Here is an 18,489-nt window from a genome sequence, read left to right as displayed (position 1 = left end):
AGATGGCCTTGCTCACACCTCTGGCAGTTAGCTAGGGCTGTCAACCAGGTCGCCTCAGTTCTCCCTGTGGCTGTCCAGCAGAATAGCCTGATTCCTTAACTGGTATCAGCAAGTCCCAGGGTGATAAAAGTGAAAGCTGTGAGGTTTTCAGAGGTCTAAGCTCCAGAAGCCACACATTGTCATTTCTCATATATTTGCTGGCTAAAGCAAGTCAAAAGGCAATCCAGATTCAAGGAGTAGGAAAATAGACTCTACCTTTTGATGAAGGAGCTGCAAAATATTTTGGTCATGTTTTTCAATCTACCACATTCTTTCTAATCCATCATTAGATAATTCTCACCAATCAACCAGCCTGCACTTATTAAATACCTGATATGCACTAGATATTGTGCTAGATGCCGAAGTATACAAGAACTCTAAGACCCAATCTATGCCAGAAAAATTGTGAAAGACTTTGAAATCAGCAAAAGATTACTGGGTGCCTTTTCAATGAAAGCAGAGCTTTGTCTGGTGACCCTTCAGTGTTATTTAATTCTGTAGGTGTCTGAGCATGTTTTTTTTTTTTTTTTAAGTTTATAAAAATAGTTTATTTTAAATGCCCTCAATTGGATTTCAACATCTTATTTTCAGATATAACAATAAGATAATCAATATGTTCAGTATAACCTTTGATTGTTTTTGGCTGCACTCTTTTATAGCTCTGTAAGTTGGAAAAACTGACGGTAATGATAGCAAATTATTTTTGCCCATAGAAATGCAAATCAATTTTGTCCAGTGAGATAAAACTGGTTTCTTCCTAGTAGAAAAGATGATTCCAAATATTACATTTTAATACCTATAGGATATTAACTGGTTTTGTACCTATTAGCAAAATTCCCTTCAGCATTCCTGATTGCCTATCAATGTCTGCTCTTAAGATTCTCCTTTCATTCCCATACCGGCCAGCTGCCAAAAAAAAAATTCACCTTTCAGTCAGTTTTAACAAATTGCAGGTTTCTTCCTTAATTAGTTAAATAAAATCTTTGATGCGTGTTCACTTCATATTTGTGTCAGAGTCATTATTTTACTTTTTAAAGCATTTTCCTATAATACAGTTTCCTCATCTGTAAAATGGCAATAATAACAGTACCTCCTCATGGGGCTCTTGGGTAGATGAAATTAGGTAAAATATATACATATTATTGCAGTACCTAGAACTTAGTTGGAAAATCACACAAAACAGCAGCAAAGAGTTTAATTATGTTATTAAGCTCTAAACCGTGTGGCAAAGGCTATTAATCCTCGTATTAAAAACAGGCTAATGGAGGCCAAAGTCACTGGGGAAGGCTTCCTGGAGGAGAAGTGGTTTTTGAAGGTCCTTGAAGGATGGGCAGGATTTGGATAAGAAAAGAGGAGAAGACTGTCCCAAGCAAGGTAAGGTGACATGGATTGAATGTGTCTCTCCCCCACACCCCTCAAATTCATATGTTGAAACCTATTCCATAATGTGGTAGTGTTTGGAGCGGAGCCTTTGGGAGATAATCAGGTTATGAGGGTGTAGCCCTCATGACTGGAATTAGTGCCCTTATAAGAAGAGACAGGAGAGAGCTTCTTTCCTCTCTCTGTTCTATGCCATGTGAGGATACATCAAGAAGACAGCCATCTGCAAACCAGGAAGCAGGTCCTCACCAGACACTAGATCTGCCAGCATCTTGATCTTGGTTTTCTTAGTCTGCAGAACTATAAGAAATAAATGTTTGTTGTTTATGCCACCCAGCCCATGGCAATTTGTTGTAGCAGAACTGACTAAGACTCAAGATCAAGGTGGGAAAGAGTATAACTTAATCAGGCTCTGTGATCAGTTTGTCCCTAGACCCTTCCGCTATTGCATTTACCTTTGATTTGTTTACAGAGAGTATTTCACTATTCATTTATATATTCTTTTCTCATTTATCCACAGATATACAATAAAGCATTAATCAGATGAATTATTTTCTTGTCAAGAGCACACATTTAACAATAGATTTGTAAACTCCTGAGGGGCAGGGGTTGGGTCTTTGGTTGCTTTTCAAACACACACCAGCATTTAAAAGTCTGAACTGGCAAGTAAGAAGGAAAAGAGGCAGTACTTTAGCATGCTACTGTCAAATAAGCCTGTTCTAATAAGCAACCCCAAACTGCTCTCCTGTCTGGGTCCAGAGTTGGGCTTGGGTTTGAAACACTGCATGGCAAATCTCTAGCCAAAGTCCTCCCCAGTTCCTCCATTGACTAACAATTCCCAACCCAGGAAGTGGAAATTATGGCATATTTGTTGGGGGAGGTTGGACTTACACAAGAAAAAGCCCCACCTGCACTCCCCATGCAGAAATCCTAATCAAAAAGAACATCTATAGGTTACAAGGCCCTGAAGAAGAGGAAAAGTAAACATAGATAAAATACCTCCTAGCGTTTATAATCTAATCAGGTCGATAAAACAAAACAAGGACACAACTAAACAGGAGACCAGGCCAATAAGATGTCTTGGGAAGGTGTCTTTGGAGTAGGTTAGGCTTCTCCTTTAAAGAATTTGGCAAGACTAAGAGGGGGTAGGCATTCTAAGTGAGGAGAATAGTGAGTAATATGGGAAAGCCCAGTGTCTGCTCTGCACAAGACCGAAGTTGAGAGCAACAGATACAGTTGGAGAAGCAAGCTGAGGACAGATGATGAAGTGCTTTCAATTGTAGGGAGTAGGACCAGAGAAAGAGATGGGGTAGAATGGTAAGGGCCTTCTTTTAGGAAGATTAACATGGGCACTATGTGCTGGATGAATGGGTGGAGATGAACCTGAGTAGGACAACTTTTGAAGCAGTCCAGGGGACAAGGGGAGTCATAACTAGAGCAGAGTCGGTAGGGATGTAGAGGAGGGTAAGGATGGGAGAGACTGGCAACAACCCTTTCAACCCTCTCCATTACCCACCCCAAACATGCCAGGCACACCTCCACCCAGGGTCTGTGCCCGTGCAACCCTTCCCCTGCCCCAGATATCTGTAGGCTTCACACCTTCATCTCTACTTCCAGCATCTCTACTCAAGTCCTCTTGTCATTTGACTACCAAATATAAAATAGCACCCTTCCCCCGTCACAGCATTCCCTGTCTCTTTTGCTTTATATTTCTCTGTGGCACTTATCACCATGTGACCTATTATATATTTGTTTGTTGTCTGTCCATGCCCAATGGAATGTAAGTTCCATGAGGATACAGACTTTTCTTAGTGCACCATTGTATCCCCAGTGTCTAGAACAAAGCATGTAGTGGGGACTAAATGAATAATTGGGTTGGGTTTGGTTGGGGAGATTAATATGAAATCAAGAGTTTGAGACTGGCTTGGAAGATAGTAGTACCATTAACAGAAACAGGAAAGTTGGGATAGAAAGAGAAATTTGTTCAACTTGGGACATGTTGACTTTGAGATGTGTAAGAAATGTATTAAAATCAGGACTAGTCCAGACAAACCCATAGGGCAGTGGAAGGTAGAATCCAAATCTCCAAAAAATAAAAAAAACAGGGAAAAAATGAGAGAGTTTAATCAGAGGAGCAGGACTGAGGTCAATTCCAAAGGGTAATGGAAGGCAACAAATGGGAAAGTTAAACCACTAGGTCAGAAACTAACAAAGAAATGTCAATGTTGAATAGAAAATGTGTCAGGAAAAGGAGACCGAGGTCAAGCCATGAGAAAGAAACATTAGGCTCCTAATAATCTGCATTTCTGTTGGCTGTGGGAGACCAAGTAGGACTCATAGCTTAAAGTGCATTCAGGAGCTGCCATCCAACATTTAGGCTAAAGCTAGAAACCCGGAGTTGGAAGCATCTACTAAGCTCTCCAGGAGCTGCAATACAAAGATATGGTCTTTGCCGCTAGCTAAACAGGAGTGACAACAGAAGCATTGGAAATTAAAGAATCATTAAGGAAGAAAATGTGGAACAGAAGTTAAAACTGGTGACCCATGGGCTAAATTGGCCCCAGGTGTGTTTTATTTGGGTTCTGCAGGGTTTACATTTTTTGAATTAACTGTCCACTTTTAAATGTTGGGGTATTATACCAAAAAATCCATGTATCTGTTTTATCTTGTAAAAACTGGAAGATCTGGCAACACTGCATCCATATTTCACTTGATAATAAAAATCTGGGCTGAGTTGACAGTCGCCTTTAAAGAAAGTATGTAGGGTAGGCTAAGCCACAATAACAAATTTCAGAGGCTTAACACAATGAAGATTTGTTTCTTCAAGCAAAGTCCAGGGTGAATCAGGCAACTCTTAGGGCAGCTTTTCTCCTTGCAGTGACTCAGGGATCCAGGCTGCTTATACCATATGAGCTACTATTACAGCTTGTGTCTCCATGATCACACCGGCAGGGAGGTGGAAGTGGACGGCTGCTCAGTAGCTTTCACAACCTTCAGACTGAAGTGACAAGTTACTTCCACTAACAGTCCACTTGCCAGAACTAGTCACATGGCCCTCAGCAGGGGGCTAAGAAATGTGGGTAGCTCATGGATATTGGGTGAGCAGTAAATGTCTCTGCCACACAGAACATGTGCTTGGCAGTTTGCCACACAACTACTAGGTGGCTTAAGTCATTCCTGTTATCTGCCTGGTTCCTGGAGGCATTTGCACTTGCAGCCTTTGGTCCAAAAAGAGAAGAGGGCTGAGGAGAGAACCTTGCAGAATGCTACCAGGGAGTATCTACCACAACAAAACCCTACACTGGCCAAGTGTCTTCCTGCCTTTCCTCTCCTCCCCAAGGTAGCTGCTATAAGTGACAGAACCTACCCCTGGGAGGTGACCTGACCATATCTTTCCCACTTTCCTGGTCACGCTGCTGAGAGGGTGGCTGCTTCTTCTCCAGAGGCAAAGATTCGAAATGTTCTTGTGTTACAACCTTTTGCGTATTTCAAATCCTTCACAGTCGAGAAGACTCTTCTATATTCTATCGCCTTTAGTCCATGCTGTATTATATTTCTTCTCTTTATCCTTGTTCTGCAGAGCTGCCTAGGAACAAAGCTGCAACAAGAACCTGTGCGACTAGGCTCTGGACAGTACCCATCCCCATTTAAAACATTATTCGGGAAGACTCAATTTATATATTTACCCTTCAAAGTGCTGATTTTAAGTAATCTTATTTGTCACACTGTTTACATGTTCCTCCTTTTCTGCTTTCATTTGAATTATTTAAATACTTTTTTAGAATTCCACATTAATTTATTTATTGGATTTTTAGCTATTATCTTTGCATTATCTTTTTTCATGCTTAGAATATACATCCTTAACTTTTGGCAGCCTACTAAGAATTAATATTGTACCTCCTCATATGGAATGTGGAAACCTTACAACTATTATTGGTCCATTTGCCACCTAACTCCTGCTATTTTTTATGCTATAGTTGTAATGTATGTATTACATTTAAATCTAAATTACATCTAAATTTACATTATAAATCTCACAAAACAATGTCCTAACATTTGCTTTTGACAGTCAGGTTTATTTTAAGAAATCAGAGGTAGGGAAAGCCTTTTATATTTACCCAGTAATTTACTATTTCTGATACTCACCATTCCCTCCTGAATATCTGAGTTTCTCTCTGGTATCATTTCCTTTCAGCTTGAAGAACTTCCCTCAGCTTTGGCTGTTCTATACGTCTACTGGCAATAAATTTTTAGTTGTCTTGTATCTGAAAATATATTTATTTTGCTTTCATTTTTTAAAACAACTTTGAGATATAATTTTCATAACAAACAATTCACTCATGTAAAGTGTACAATTCAGTGGTTTTTAGTATGTTCACAGTTACGCAACCATCATCACAACCAATTTTAGAACATTTTCATCACCCCAAGAAGAAACCCCATACCCTTTAGCTGTCATTCCCCACTTCCTCCATCTCCCCAGCCTTAGGCAGCCACTAATCCACTTTCCATCTCTATAGATTTGCCTATCCTGGTCACTGCATATGAATGGAATCGTGTAACACATGGTCTCTTGTGACTGATCTTTCACTTAGCATAATGTTTTCAAGGTTCACCTGTACCGTCATATGTACCAGTAATTTATTCCTTTTTATTGCCAATGATATTTTCACTGGATATAGAATTCCAGGCTAGCAAGTTTTTTTTGTTTTTTTTTTTTGTTGTTGTTGTTGTTGTTGTTGTTTTACTGGCACTTTTAAAAGGTTTCTCTGTCTTCTGGCCTCTGTAGTTTATGATGAACCCACAGCCATTTGAATTCTTTTTCCCCTCATGGGATGTGTAACTTTTCTCTGAGTGCTTTCAAGGTTTTCTTGTTACCACTGGTTTTCAGCACGTTAACTATGACAAGCCAATGCATAGTCTTCTTCATATTTATGCTGTTTAGCTTTGCTGAACTTCTTGAACCTTAACCAAATGTGGGAAGTTTGGGGGCATTATTTCTGCAAACATTATTCTATCCCACCTCTCTCTCCTCTCCTTTTGAGACTTCAATAATGTGTACTAGACCTTTTCATATTGTCCACAGGTACCTGAGGCTTTGTTTACTCTTTTTCAATCTTTTTTCTCACTCTTCTTCAGATTTGATCACTTCTATTGATCTAACTTCAAGTATATACATTATTTCTTCTACTATTTCTAGTCTGCTATTAATCCCATCTCATGAATTTCAGATACTGTAGTTTTCAGTTCTAAAATTTCCAATGAGTTCTTTTTATAAATTCTATTTCTCTGCTGAGATTTCCTACCTTTTCATTCATTACATTTTTACTTTATCTCAATGAGTACAGTTATAACAGCTGCATTAAAGTCCTTGTCTGATCATTTCAACATTTGGGTCATCTCTGGGTTGGCCTCTGATATTTTGTCCCTTGAAAATAGGTCACATTTCCTATGTTCTTCATATGTTGAGTAATTTTTATTGTATCCAAGATATTGTAAATGTTTTGTCATAGAGACTCTAGATTCTGTTATACCCCTCTGGTAGACAAAATAATGGTTCCTCAAAGATGTCCAAATCCAAATCCCTGGAACCTGTGAATGTTATGTTACACGGCAAAGGGGAATTAAGGTTGCAGATGGAATTAAGCATCCTAACCAGATGACTTTAAAAGAGGGAGATTATAATGGATTATCCAAGTGGGTTCAATGTATCACAGAAGTCCCTAAAAGTGAAAGAGGGAGGCAGAAGAAAAGTCAGAGTGATTCACTATAAGAAAGATTCAAACCTCTGTTGTAGGCTTTGAAAATGGAGGAAGAGTGTGAGGCACTAAGTAACAAGTTGACAGGGTCCTTGTTATCTTATCGGAATTACACCAGCAAAAGATGGCTTCCCATTTGCCTGTCTCCCCCTTCTCCCTCTCCTTGAGATCTGAACTTTGAATGAACGCGACACCCTGAGAACTTTGTAAAGGAGGAATTTACGCTTTTACTTTGCTGATAGTTAGCCCTGAACCTTCAAAGCACCATGGCAACAGAAAGTGTTCTATAAACAGCTTTGTACCAGACATAACTGGCTTAATCTGTATAATATGTTATTTTTACTGGCTTATAAAAAAAACCCTAAAATAAACTAAGGGGCTTCTCAGGCCAGCAGCTTGGAAAAGCCCCCCTGATTTCATAAGGGTGTCAATTCCCCACCATCTCCCCTCGGGTACAGGTCCTCTGCAGAAGAGGATCATGAGTAAAGGAATACTGGCAGCCTACAGAAGCTGGAAAAGGCAAGAAAACGTTCTCCCTTAAAGCCTTTGGAAGGAACATAGTCCTGCCAACACCTTGATTTTAGTTCAGTGAAACCCATTTCAGACGTCTGACTTCCAGAACTATAAGAGAATAAATCTGTCTTAAGCCCCTAATTTGTGTTAATATGTTATAGCAAGAAGAGGAGACGAACACACCTTCCAAAGATGCGGATGTTTTTATTTTATTTTATTATTTTTTATTTATTTATTTATTTATTTATTTTGTCTTTTTCGTGGCCGGCACTCAGCCAGTGAGTGCACTGGCCAGTCCTATATAGGATCCGAACCCGCCGCGGGAGCGTCGCTGCGCTCCCAGCGCTGCACTCTCCCGAGTGCGCCACGGGCTCGGCCCTGATGTTTTTATTTTAACAAGTTATTAAATTGGTTAGACTCAAACTGCAAACCCACTCCCACTTGAGGTAGACAGTGGCTCAGATCTCAGTTCATTCTCCATTTTCTTCTCCTCAGCTGAGCTGTTTGCAGCCTACTCCATGCATGGTTTAAGGACCAGCCACAGACTTGGGCAGAGTCCATACACAGAACTCTGGCTCTCCTCTCTACAAGATCTCCCCCTCACTTTCTGACAGCTAAGACTGCCCTGGGCAATGCCTTCCTAATGACAGAAATGTGGCGTTTTCTAGCAAAGCTTCAACCACCCTGCACCTCACTGTGCCACCTGCTTCCGAGTTTCAACTCCCCTCCAAATCTGTTTGCATCTGTTTATTCTCCACAGCTGTCAGATAGTTGTGTTTTGTTTTGTTTTATTTTTAAAACAAAGTTTATCGTTGTTATCTACGGGGAAGGTTGATCTACTGGGAACTTATTACTTATTTACCATACCAGAAACAGAACCCCTATATAATCTTGATATATGTTTAAAATTAACCTCACACATTCAAAACTCAGTGATAAAAAGACTTTTATTTTGGACAAATACACAAATTTAAAGCAGTAAAATATTTTTCTTGGATTGTAGGAGAGATAAAGCAGAAAACAATAATAAACTGATTATTTTAGCTACCCAAACTTAACAAAATAGAAGTAACTAGTATGTGATAATATTCCATTATTAATGGATTAGCTTAGTCTTGGTTACCTGAGGAATATCTTTGCCAGCTTTACTAAGAGGAAGATCATAATATCCACTATTAGCACCAAAGATTCATAAAATGGCAAAAAAAAAATCTTTGAAATAATCTGTTTAATACCCCCATTTTACAAGAGGAAGGAGGGATGCTTTAACTAAAAATTATTAATTAACATAGTTGAAATTTTAAATGTTTTAAACTGCCAAGTATAATTATTTATAATTTTAAAAATAAACATATTTCAAAAAACAAGGTAATTGTCAAAATTTAGACAATTTCAGCCATATTACTGTAAGAACTTCAAACACTAATTTAAGCAAATTAGCTTAGTAAATTCGAACTCTGAAAAACAAGTGTAAGATCACATTCATTTGCTTGTTTGCTTCGTTTTTAACTTAGTTTCCAAACATTTCTAAGTTCCAAATAGTTTAAAAGTAGAAATCTTTTTTGCTTTATTCCTATGAAAGAGACCACCATTATTTTGTTTTGTTTTTCCATCTTTACCGAGGTATAATTGACAAATAAAAATTGTATATATTTAAGGTATAAAATGTGATATTTTGATATATGTATACATTGTGAAATGATTACCATACTGCATACTAATATATCCATCACCTCAAAGTCACTTGTTTGTGTGTGGATATGGGTGTGTGTGTGTGTGGTGAGAATACTTAAGATCTACTCTCAGCAAATCTCATGTATACAATATAGTATTATCAACTAAGTCACCATGCCATGCATTAGGTCTCCAGAACTTATTCATCTTACAACTGAAAGTCGTACCCTTTGACCAACATCTCCCCATTTCCCCTACCCCTCAGCCCTTGGCAACCACCCTTCTACTCTCTATTTCTATGAGTTAGACTTTTTTTAAGATTCCACGTATAGTGAGATCATGCAGTTTTTGTCTTTCTGAGTCTGGTTTATTTCACTTAGCATAATGTCCTCCAGGTTCATCCATGTTGTCACAAATGGCAGGAATTCCTTTACTTTTAAGGCTGAATAATATTCCATTGTATATACCACATTTTCTTTATTCATTCATCTGTCAAGAGACACCGGTTGTTTCCATGTCTTGAAGCCACTGTTTTTTGTTTGTTTGGCAGCTGGCCAGTACAGGGATCAAACTCTGGATCCTGGTGTTAACAGCACCATGCTCTAACCAACTGAGCTAACCGGCCAGCCCCTTGAAGCCACTGTACATTTCCTAGTTCAATTAACACTAAATGAATCCAGACATATGCACTATGACATTTTGAAAACCTCCTCAATGAATGTGTATTTCTTGAAAAGTCTGACTTTAGCCCTGACTTTTAGCACCAAGAAATATACATTGAGCACCAGCAATGTTCCAGATGCATGGAAAACACAAAGATAATCAATATGGATCCTGCCTTTAAGGAGTTGATAGACCAGGAGGGAAGACAATTAAGGAGGATGGGGACAAGTGCAAAAAGGAAGGTGAAGGCAATAACCCGGTGGGGGGGGGGGGATCAGAGAAAGGAAAAAGCTTCCTAGAAAAGGTGACATTAAAAGATCCCTTGAAGGAAAGATTTTATTATTGACTCATTCGGTAGTGAAGGAGGAAAGAATGTTCCAAATAGAGAGATGTACAAAGGATGAAAAAAGACTTAAAGTTAGGAGAGCACAAAGTGTATGTGACTGGAACATAAGCAGACAAGAAACATAAATAGAAAATAAGTGTGGACCAGTAATTTGTGGCTGGAATATACATAGTCTTGAATGTCTGCCTAGGCCATGTAGAGTCATGAAATATTTGTCAGCAAGGGAATGAATGTGTTCAGACCCATGTTTTAGGAAAATAAATCTGGCAGCCATGTACTACATACATGGGAGCAAGGAAAGACTGTAGGCAGGAAGACTAGTTAGGTGGGTAAGGGTGAGAAATAAAATGGAAAATAATAGGAAAAAGAGAGAAGAGGATATGATTGGTTATATGAGACTGCAAAAATCAGGACTTGGCAAATGATTTTCTCTTTTTTTTTTTTTTTTTTTTTAAAAAAAGATGACCGGTAAGGGGATCTCAACCCTTGGCTTGGTGTTGTCAGCACCACGCTCAGCGAGTGAGCAAACCGGCCATCCCTATATAGGATCCGAACCCGTGGCCTTGGTGTTATCAGCACCGCACTCTACCGAGTGAGCCACGGGCCAGCCCATTGGCAAATGATTTTCAATAACCAGTTTCTGACCCACAGAAACTATGAGCTTATGAATGTTTGTTGTTTATGCCAAAAGTTGAAGGGTAATTTGTTATGCAGCAAAAGATAACTAACAGTTTATTTCCTCTGGATTTCTTCGAACAAATGCTACAAAGTGGTTGTCATAAACTTATTTAGCAATTTTAACAGTTTTCTTTTTTTTTTTTTTTGGTGTCTGCGGTACAAGGATCCAAATCCTTGACCTTGGTGTTACATGGCTGTGCTCTAACTGACTGAGCTAATCAGCCAGCCCCAAAAGTGTGTTTTTTTTCTGTTTGTCGTTTTTGTGGTTTTTTTTTTTAAGAAGTCTCTGGGAAATTGGAAAGAACATGGACCTGACAGATAGACAGCTCTGTGTCTGCAGCTCTGCCACTTGCTGGCTGTGTGCCCTTCGGTAAGGTGCTTATTGTTTCTGAGTCTCGAGGTTATTATCTAAAAACAAGATTAATAATATCAACCAAGTAGGACCACTGTGAGGACTAAATAAGCTAGTTCATCAAGTGTTTGGCATAATATTGAGACACTTTAGATGCTCTCGAGTCTCTCCCTATCCCATAGCTTTTTTCTGAACTTTCTGAAATCTGCCTCCGATGGTCAATTTAATTCTTACTTCAATGATCTCCCTAATTCTCAGATTATCATTCCATTTTAACCATTCAGAAGAAATACAAAATCTCAGGCCTCACCCCAGTCCTACTGAATTGGAATCTGACTTTCAAAAAATTTTCCTGGTGACTTGTAGGCACATTCAAATCTGAGAAATCGGCTGGCTGGTTAGCTCACTCGGTTAGAGTGTGGTGCTGATAACACTGAGGTCAGTGTTTGGATCCCCATACTGGCCAGCCACCAAAAAGAAGTATATCTGGGAATCACTGTACATACCACAAACTTAATAATGCCACAACAGAGCCCAATACCCTCTCCAATCATGCTCCACCCCAGGCTTTGCCATACAGGTACATAGCATCACCCATGTTCACGCCAGAAACTTGGGAGTTATCTCTGATAACTAGTTATGTAGGCAAAACTACCTGGAGCCCATTAAAAGTTATGTGGCCCTGGCAGCAACCACCTTTCATCTGCTCTTTCTCTTCAATTATTACATCTGTATAATCCACTCTCCATTTAGTAGCCTTAGTAATCTTTTTTTTTCTAATTAAAGACTTGCATAAAGTACACAAATCTTAAGTGTACAAGCTGATGAATTTTTACTAGATATAAACCCATGTAACCACAACTCATATCAAGATACTAAGTAATCCTTTTTTAAATTTTATTTCAAGTCACGACATTCCCCGTGACTTGAAATAAAATTAATAAATTAAAATCATTCCACGATTTCCCAACCCACTTGGAATAAAACCCAAACTTCTAAACCTGGGTTACAAAGCTTCACATGACCCAACCCCTACCTCTCAAACTTCATTTGGTACCACTCTTCCCCCTCCCTCACCATACTCCAGCCTTTAAATTCCTGAACTTGCAAAGATGTTGGTAACCTGGAGCCTTTGATCCAGCTGTACATCCATCTTCTGTCTTCTAAAGCCCTTCTTGGGTTTTCAAGATGGCGGCGGCTGCAGCGGCTGGTGCGGAGTAGCTGAGGTGGAAAAGGTGGCCACTGGGCCTCAGGCAGCCGGGAAATTTGTGGACCTTCCTCTTGCCACCTCTTAAGGGAGGACCGCTGCTGCTGGCCGGTCGTGGGGGGTGACCGCCACTTTACCCCCGGCAGGAGAGGCTGCCTCATTTACAGGCAACAGCTTTGAAGTGTGGAGCAGGAAAAGAACTGTTTCTTAGCTGCAAAAGCGAGTCTCTAAACAGGGAACACGGCACCAGGGCTGCTGTGGGTGCAGACAGGATCCCGGAGGCCGGGGCCGCGCTGAAGGCGGCCAGCTGCCCTATTCAGGATTCGAGGTTTCAGGCCAGCATTAAAGAAGATTCCTGGGAGCGCCCGAGCTGCGCCACGACTGAACAGCCCGAGGCGGCAGCGGCTGAGAACTGGGAAGGCAACAAACCAGAGACAGAGTGAGTGCCTGACCTGGCACAGCACTGTGAGTGACCCCTGGCACAGCTCTGTTTGGGGGGTGGATGCCCACCCGGCTCCCACCTGCACCACCAGGCCACTCACCGCCCCGGTGCTGCCTCCATTTTCCCAGGTGCGGGCAGCCCCGCCCAGCTCGGCCATCACTGAGCCCTCCCACTTGCTTGGCCTGGCGTGGGGCTTTCCAGAGCCTGCGGACCAGCCTCCGCTCCCACTCCCTCCGCGGTTCTCTGGCGGGGCTGGTGGCAGGGGGCGTCCCTGGCCAGTGTCGGGAGGGCAAGGAAGTAGGGGCGGGCCGACTGTCACTCCACCACACCCTGGACTCCGGCCCCAGGTAAACTCCCTGTTACTGGGAGGCAGATACCATCTCTGCGGCCACCAGTTTGGAAAAAAGCCTAACAAATTTCTGGTTGGGAATAGTGTGGTAGGAGAGTTCCCAGGCCCGCTTGAACCTGCCGGAGACCAGGCTGCAGGTGGGCGCTAGACTCGGTTTATACTGGGGGGATACAAAGGTGAACAAGACCCGAGAAAGATCTACATAGTGCTACAAAGGCACCCAGAGAGACCGGTCGTCTGTGCCTAGCAGAAACCTGGTAGACTTCCTGGGCGAGGCGGTGCCGAGCAGGGTCTTGAAGGCCCAGCTGATAGACGAGGCGTGCAGAAGACACGCCCCAGCCCAGCACAGTGTGCACAGAGTGGGGAGACGTGCGGCCAGGGAGGCGGAGACTCAACAGAAACCACACACCCGGTGGGGTCGCCACTGCACGATCTAACAGCCTGGGCCAGAGCACACGGAACAGGGAGAAGTCCTGCACAGGAAGTGAAAGCTCAACAGAGATCACACACCCTGGGGTACATGATCCACCAGCCCAGCAGAGTCCAAGCTGACCAGAAAGGTGGCTCCCCGGAGAAGCCCAAGACCCGAGGCAACCACACACACAAGGCACTAGAGGCCAACTGAGCAGTCACGGAGGGAGCCATACGAAATTGGCAACCACAGCAACATCCTAGTTAGTCATTAGTCTCAAACCGGTGGACTGTGAAACCCCCTGCCATAATGAATAAACACCAAAAAAAAGATACCAGAAATACAAAACATCAAGAAAGTACACCACCAAAAGTTAATAAATCTCAAACTCTAGATCCTATAGAACAAGAAGCCCTTGAAATAACTGATAAGGAATTTCGAGTGATAATTCTAAGGAAACTGAATGAGATACAAGAAAACTCAGCTAGACATCATGATGAAATGAGGAAAAGTATACAGGATCTGAAAGAGGAAATGTACAAGGAAATCAATGTCCTGAAAAAAAAAGGTAGCAGAACTTGCTGAACTGAAGAAGTTATTCAACGAAATAAAAAACACAACGGAGAGTTTAACCAGCAGGCTTGTCGAAGTTGAAGAGAGAACCTCTGAACTTGAAGATGGGCTGTTTGCAATAACACAAGCAGACAAAAAGAAAGAAAAAAGAATCAAGGACATTGAAGAAAATCTGAGAGAGATATCAGACAACCTTAAGCGATCAAATATCCGAGTCATGGGTATTCCAGAAGGGGAGGAAAATGGAGATTCCATTGAAAACATATTCAACAAAATAGTGGCAGAAAACTTCCCAGGTATAGGAAAAATCACAGATCTTCAGATCCAGGAAGCTCAACGATCTCCAAATGTATTCAACCCAAAAAGACCTTCTCCAAGACATGTCATAGTCAAATTGGCAAAACTCAGAGACAAAGAGAGAATCTTAAAAGCTGCAAGAGAGAAGCATCAAATCACCTATAAGGGAGCCCCAATCAGGTTAACATCAGACTTTTCATCACAAACCCTAAAAGCTAGAAAGGAATGGGATGATATTTTCAAAATACTAAAAGACAAAGATTGCCAGCCAAGAATACTCTACCCTGCAAGGCTATCCTTCCGAAATGAGGGGCAAATAGTATATTTCTCAGACAAACAAAAACTGCGGGAGTTCACTACCACACGACCACCCTTACAAGAAATCCTCAAGGGAGTACTGGATTTGGTTCCTGAAAAATAACTACCACTGCCATAAAAACCCAAGAAAAATCTAAACCCGCTAGTATAATAAAAATGGCATTCATGGAGAAAACAAGCTAACAAAAACACTATCTACAACCTAAGGAACCAACAAACAAAGAAACCAAACAGTAAATCAGAAAGCAAGGAACAAAAGACACCTAAGACAACCAAACAACCAATAAAATGCTAGGAATAAATCAACACCTTTCAATAACAACTCTTAATGTAAAAGGCTTAAATTCCCTAATTAAAAGACACAGACTGGCTGACTGGATCAAAAAGCAGGACCCAACTATATGCTGCCTACAAGAGACCCACCTCACCCATAAAGATTCACACAGACTAAGAGTGAAAGGATGGAAAAAGATTTACCATGCAAACAGAAAAGAAAAACGAGCTGGAGTAGCTATTCTTATATCTGACAAAATAGACTTTAAACTAAAAACCATAAAAAGAGACAATGAGGGACACTACTTAATGATAAAAGGACTGATCCATCAAGAAGACATAACAATCATAAATAGGTACGCACCCAATGTTGGAGCAGCCAGATTTATAAAACAAACTCTATTAGACCTAAAGAAGGAAATAGACACTAATACCATAATAGCAGGGGACCTGAACACCCCACTGTCAATATTAGACAGATCATCTAGGCAAAGAATCAGTAGAGAAACACAAGATCTCAACAAGACTCTAGACCAATTGGAATTGGCAGATATCTACAGAACATTCCACCCAACAACCTAAGAATATTCATTCTTCTCATCAGCACATGGATCATTCTCCAGGATAGATCACATATTAGGTCACAAATCAAGTCTCAATAAATTCAAAAAAATTGGAATTATCCCATGTATCTTCTCAGACCATAATGGATTAAAACTAGAAATTAATAACAAACGAAACTCTGGAAACTATACAAACACATGGAAATTAAACAGCATTCTACTTAATGACATATGGGTCCAAGAAGAAATCAAGCAGGAAATCAAAAAATTTATTGAAACTAATGAAAACAATGATACATCATACCAAAATCTGTGGGATACTGCAAAAGCAGTATTGAGGGGAAAATTTATTGCATTAAACACTCACTTCAGAAGAATAGAAAGATGGCAAGTGAACAACCTAACACTTCACCTTAAAGAACTAGAAAAACAAGAACAATCCAAACCTAAAGTTAGCAGACGGAAAGAAATCATTAAGATCAGAGCAGAACTGAATGAAATTGAAAACCAAAAAACAATTCAAAAGATCAACGAATCAAAAAGTTGGTTTTTTGAAAAGATAAATAAAATTGACAAACCATTAGCATGGCTAACAAAAAAAAGAAGAGAGAAGACTCAAAGAACAAAAATTAGAAATGAAAAAGGCGATATTACAACTGATTCATCTGAAATACAAGGAATCATTCGAGATTACTATAAACAACTATACGCCAACAAATTTGAAAATCTGGAGGAAATGGATAAATTTCTGGACACACACAAGCTCCCAAAACTGAACCGTGAAGACGTAGAAAATTTGAACAGACCAATAACAATAAAGGAGATTGAAGCTGTTATCAGAAGGCTCCCAACAAAGAAAAGCCCAGGACCAGATGGATTCACAGCAGAATTTTACCAAACATTCAAAGAGGAATTGACACCGATTCTTTACAAACTATTCCAAAAGATTGAAACGGACGCAAATCTCCCAAACTCATTCTATGAAGCAAACATCATCCTGATACCAAAACCAGGTAAAGATAGAACCAAAAAAGAAAACTACAGGCCGATATCCTTGATGAATATAGATGCAAAAATCCTCACTAAAATACTAGCAAACAGAATACAGCAACACATACAAAAAATTATTCATCACGATCAAGTGGGATTCATCCCAGGGATGCAAGGTTGGTTCAACATACGCAAATCAATAAATGTGATACACCATATTAATAAACTCAAACACAAGGACCATATGATCATATCTATAGATGCTGAAAAAGCATTTGATAAAGTTCAGCACTCATTCATGACAAAGACCCTCTATAAGTTAGGTATAGAGGGAAAGTATCTCAACATAATTAAAGCCATATATGCCAAACCCACAGCCAATATCATCCTGAATGGGGAAAAGCTGAAAGCTTTTCCTTTAAGAACAGGAACTAGACAAGGATGCCCACTCTCACCACTCCTATTCAACATAGTGTTGGAAGTACTAGCCAGAGCAATCAGAGAAGAGAAGGAAATAAAGGGCATCCAGATTGGAAAAGATGAAGTCAAACTGTCCCTGTTTGCAGATGACATGATCCTATATATCAAACAGCCTAAAACCTCTACAAAAAAACTGTTGGAATTGATAAATGATTTCAGCACAGTAGCAGAATACAAAATCAACACACAAAAATCAGTAGCATTTCTTTTCTCCAATAGTGAACATGCAGAAAGAGAAATCAAGAAATCCTGCCCATTTACAATAGCCACCAAAAAAATAAAATACTTAGGAATTGAGTTAACCAAGGAGGTGAAAAATCTCTATAATGAAAACTACAAACCACTGCTGAGAGAAATTAGAGAGGATACAAGAAGATGGAAAGATATCCCATGCTCTTGGATTGGAAGAATCAACATAGTGAAAATGTCCATACTACCCAAAGTGATATACAAATTCAATGCAATCCCCATCAAAATTCCAAAGACATTTTTCTCAGAAATGGAAAAAACTATTCAGACATTTATATGGAACAATAAAAGACCACGCATAGCCTAAGCAATGCTGAGCAAAAAAAATAAAGCTGGAGGCATAACACTACCTGACTTTAAGCTATACTACAAAGCTATAATAACCAAAACAGTATGGTACTGGCATAAAAACAGACACACTGGCCAATGGAATAGAATAGAGAATCCAGAAATCAACCCACACACTTACTGTCAGCTGATCTTTGACAAAGGCACCAAGCCTATTCACTGGCGAAGGGACTGCCTCTTCAGCAAATAGTGCTGGGAGAACTGGATATCCATATGCAGGAGAATGAAACTAGATCCATACCTCTCGCCGTATACTAAAATCAACTCAAAATGGATTAAGGATTTAAATATACACCCTGAAACAATAAAACTTCTTAAAGAAAACATAGGAGAAACACTTCAGGAAATAGGACTGGGCACAGACTTCATGAATACGACCCCAAAAGCACGGGCAACCAAAGGAAAAATAAACAAATGGGATTATATCAAACTAAAAAGCTTCTGCACAGCAAAAGAAACAATTAAAAGAGTTAAAAGACAACCAACAGAGTGGGAGAAAATATTTGCAAAATATACACCTGACAAAGGATTAATATCCAGAATATATAAGGAACTCAAACAACTTTACAAGAAGAAAACAAGCA

Source organism: Cynocephalus volans, chromosome 12, assembly GCF_027409185.1.
Source record: "Cynocephalus volans isolate mCynVol1 chromosome 12, mCynVol1.pri, whole genome shotgun sequence".
Classification (NCBI taxonomy): Eukaryota; Metazoa; Chordata; class Mammalia; order Dermoptera; family Cynocephalidae; genus Cynocephalus; species Cynocephalus volans.
The sequence above is the reverse complement of the archived record's forward strand: the minus strand, read 5'-3'. Positions refer to the sequence as shown.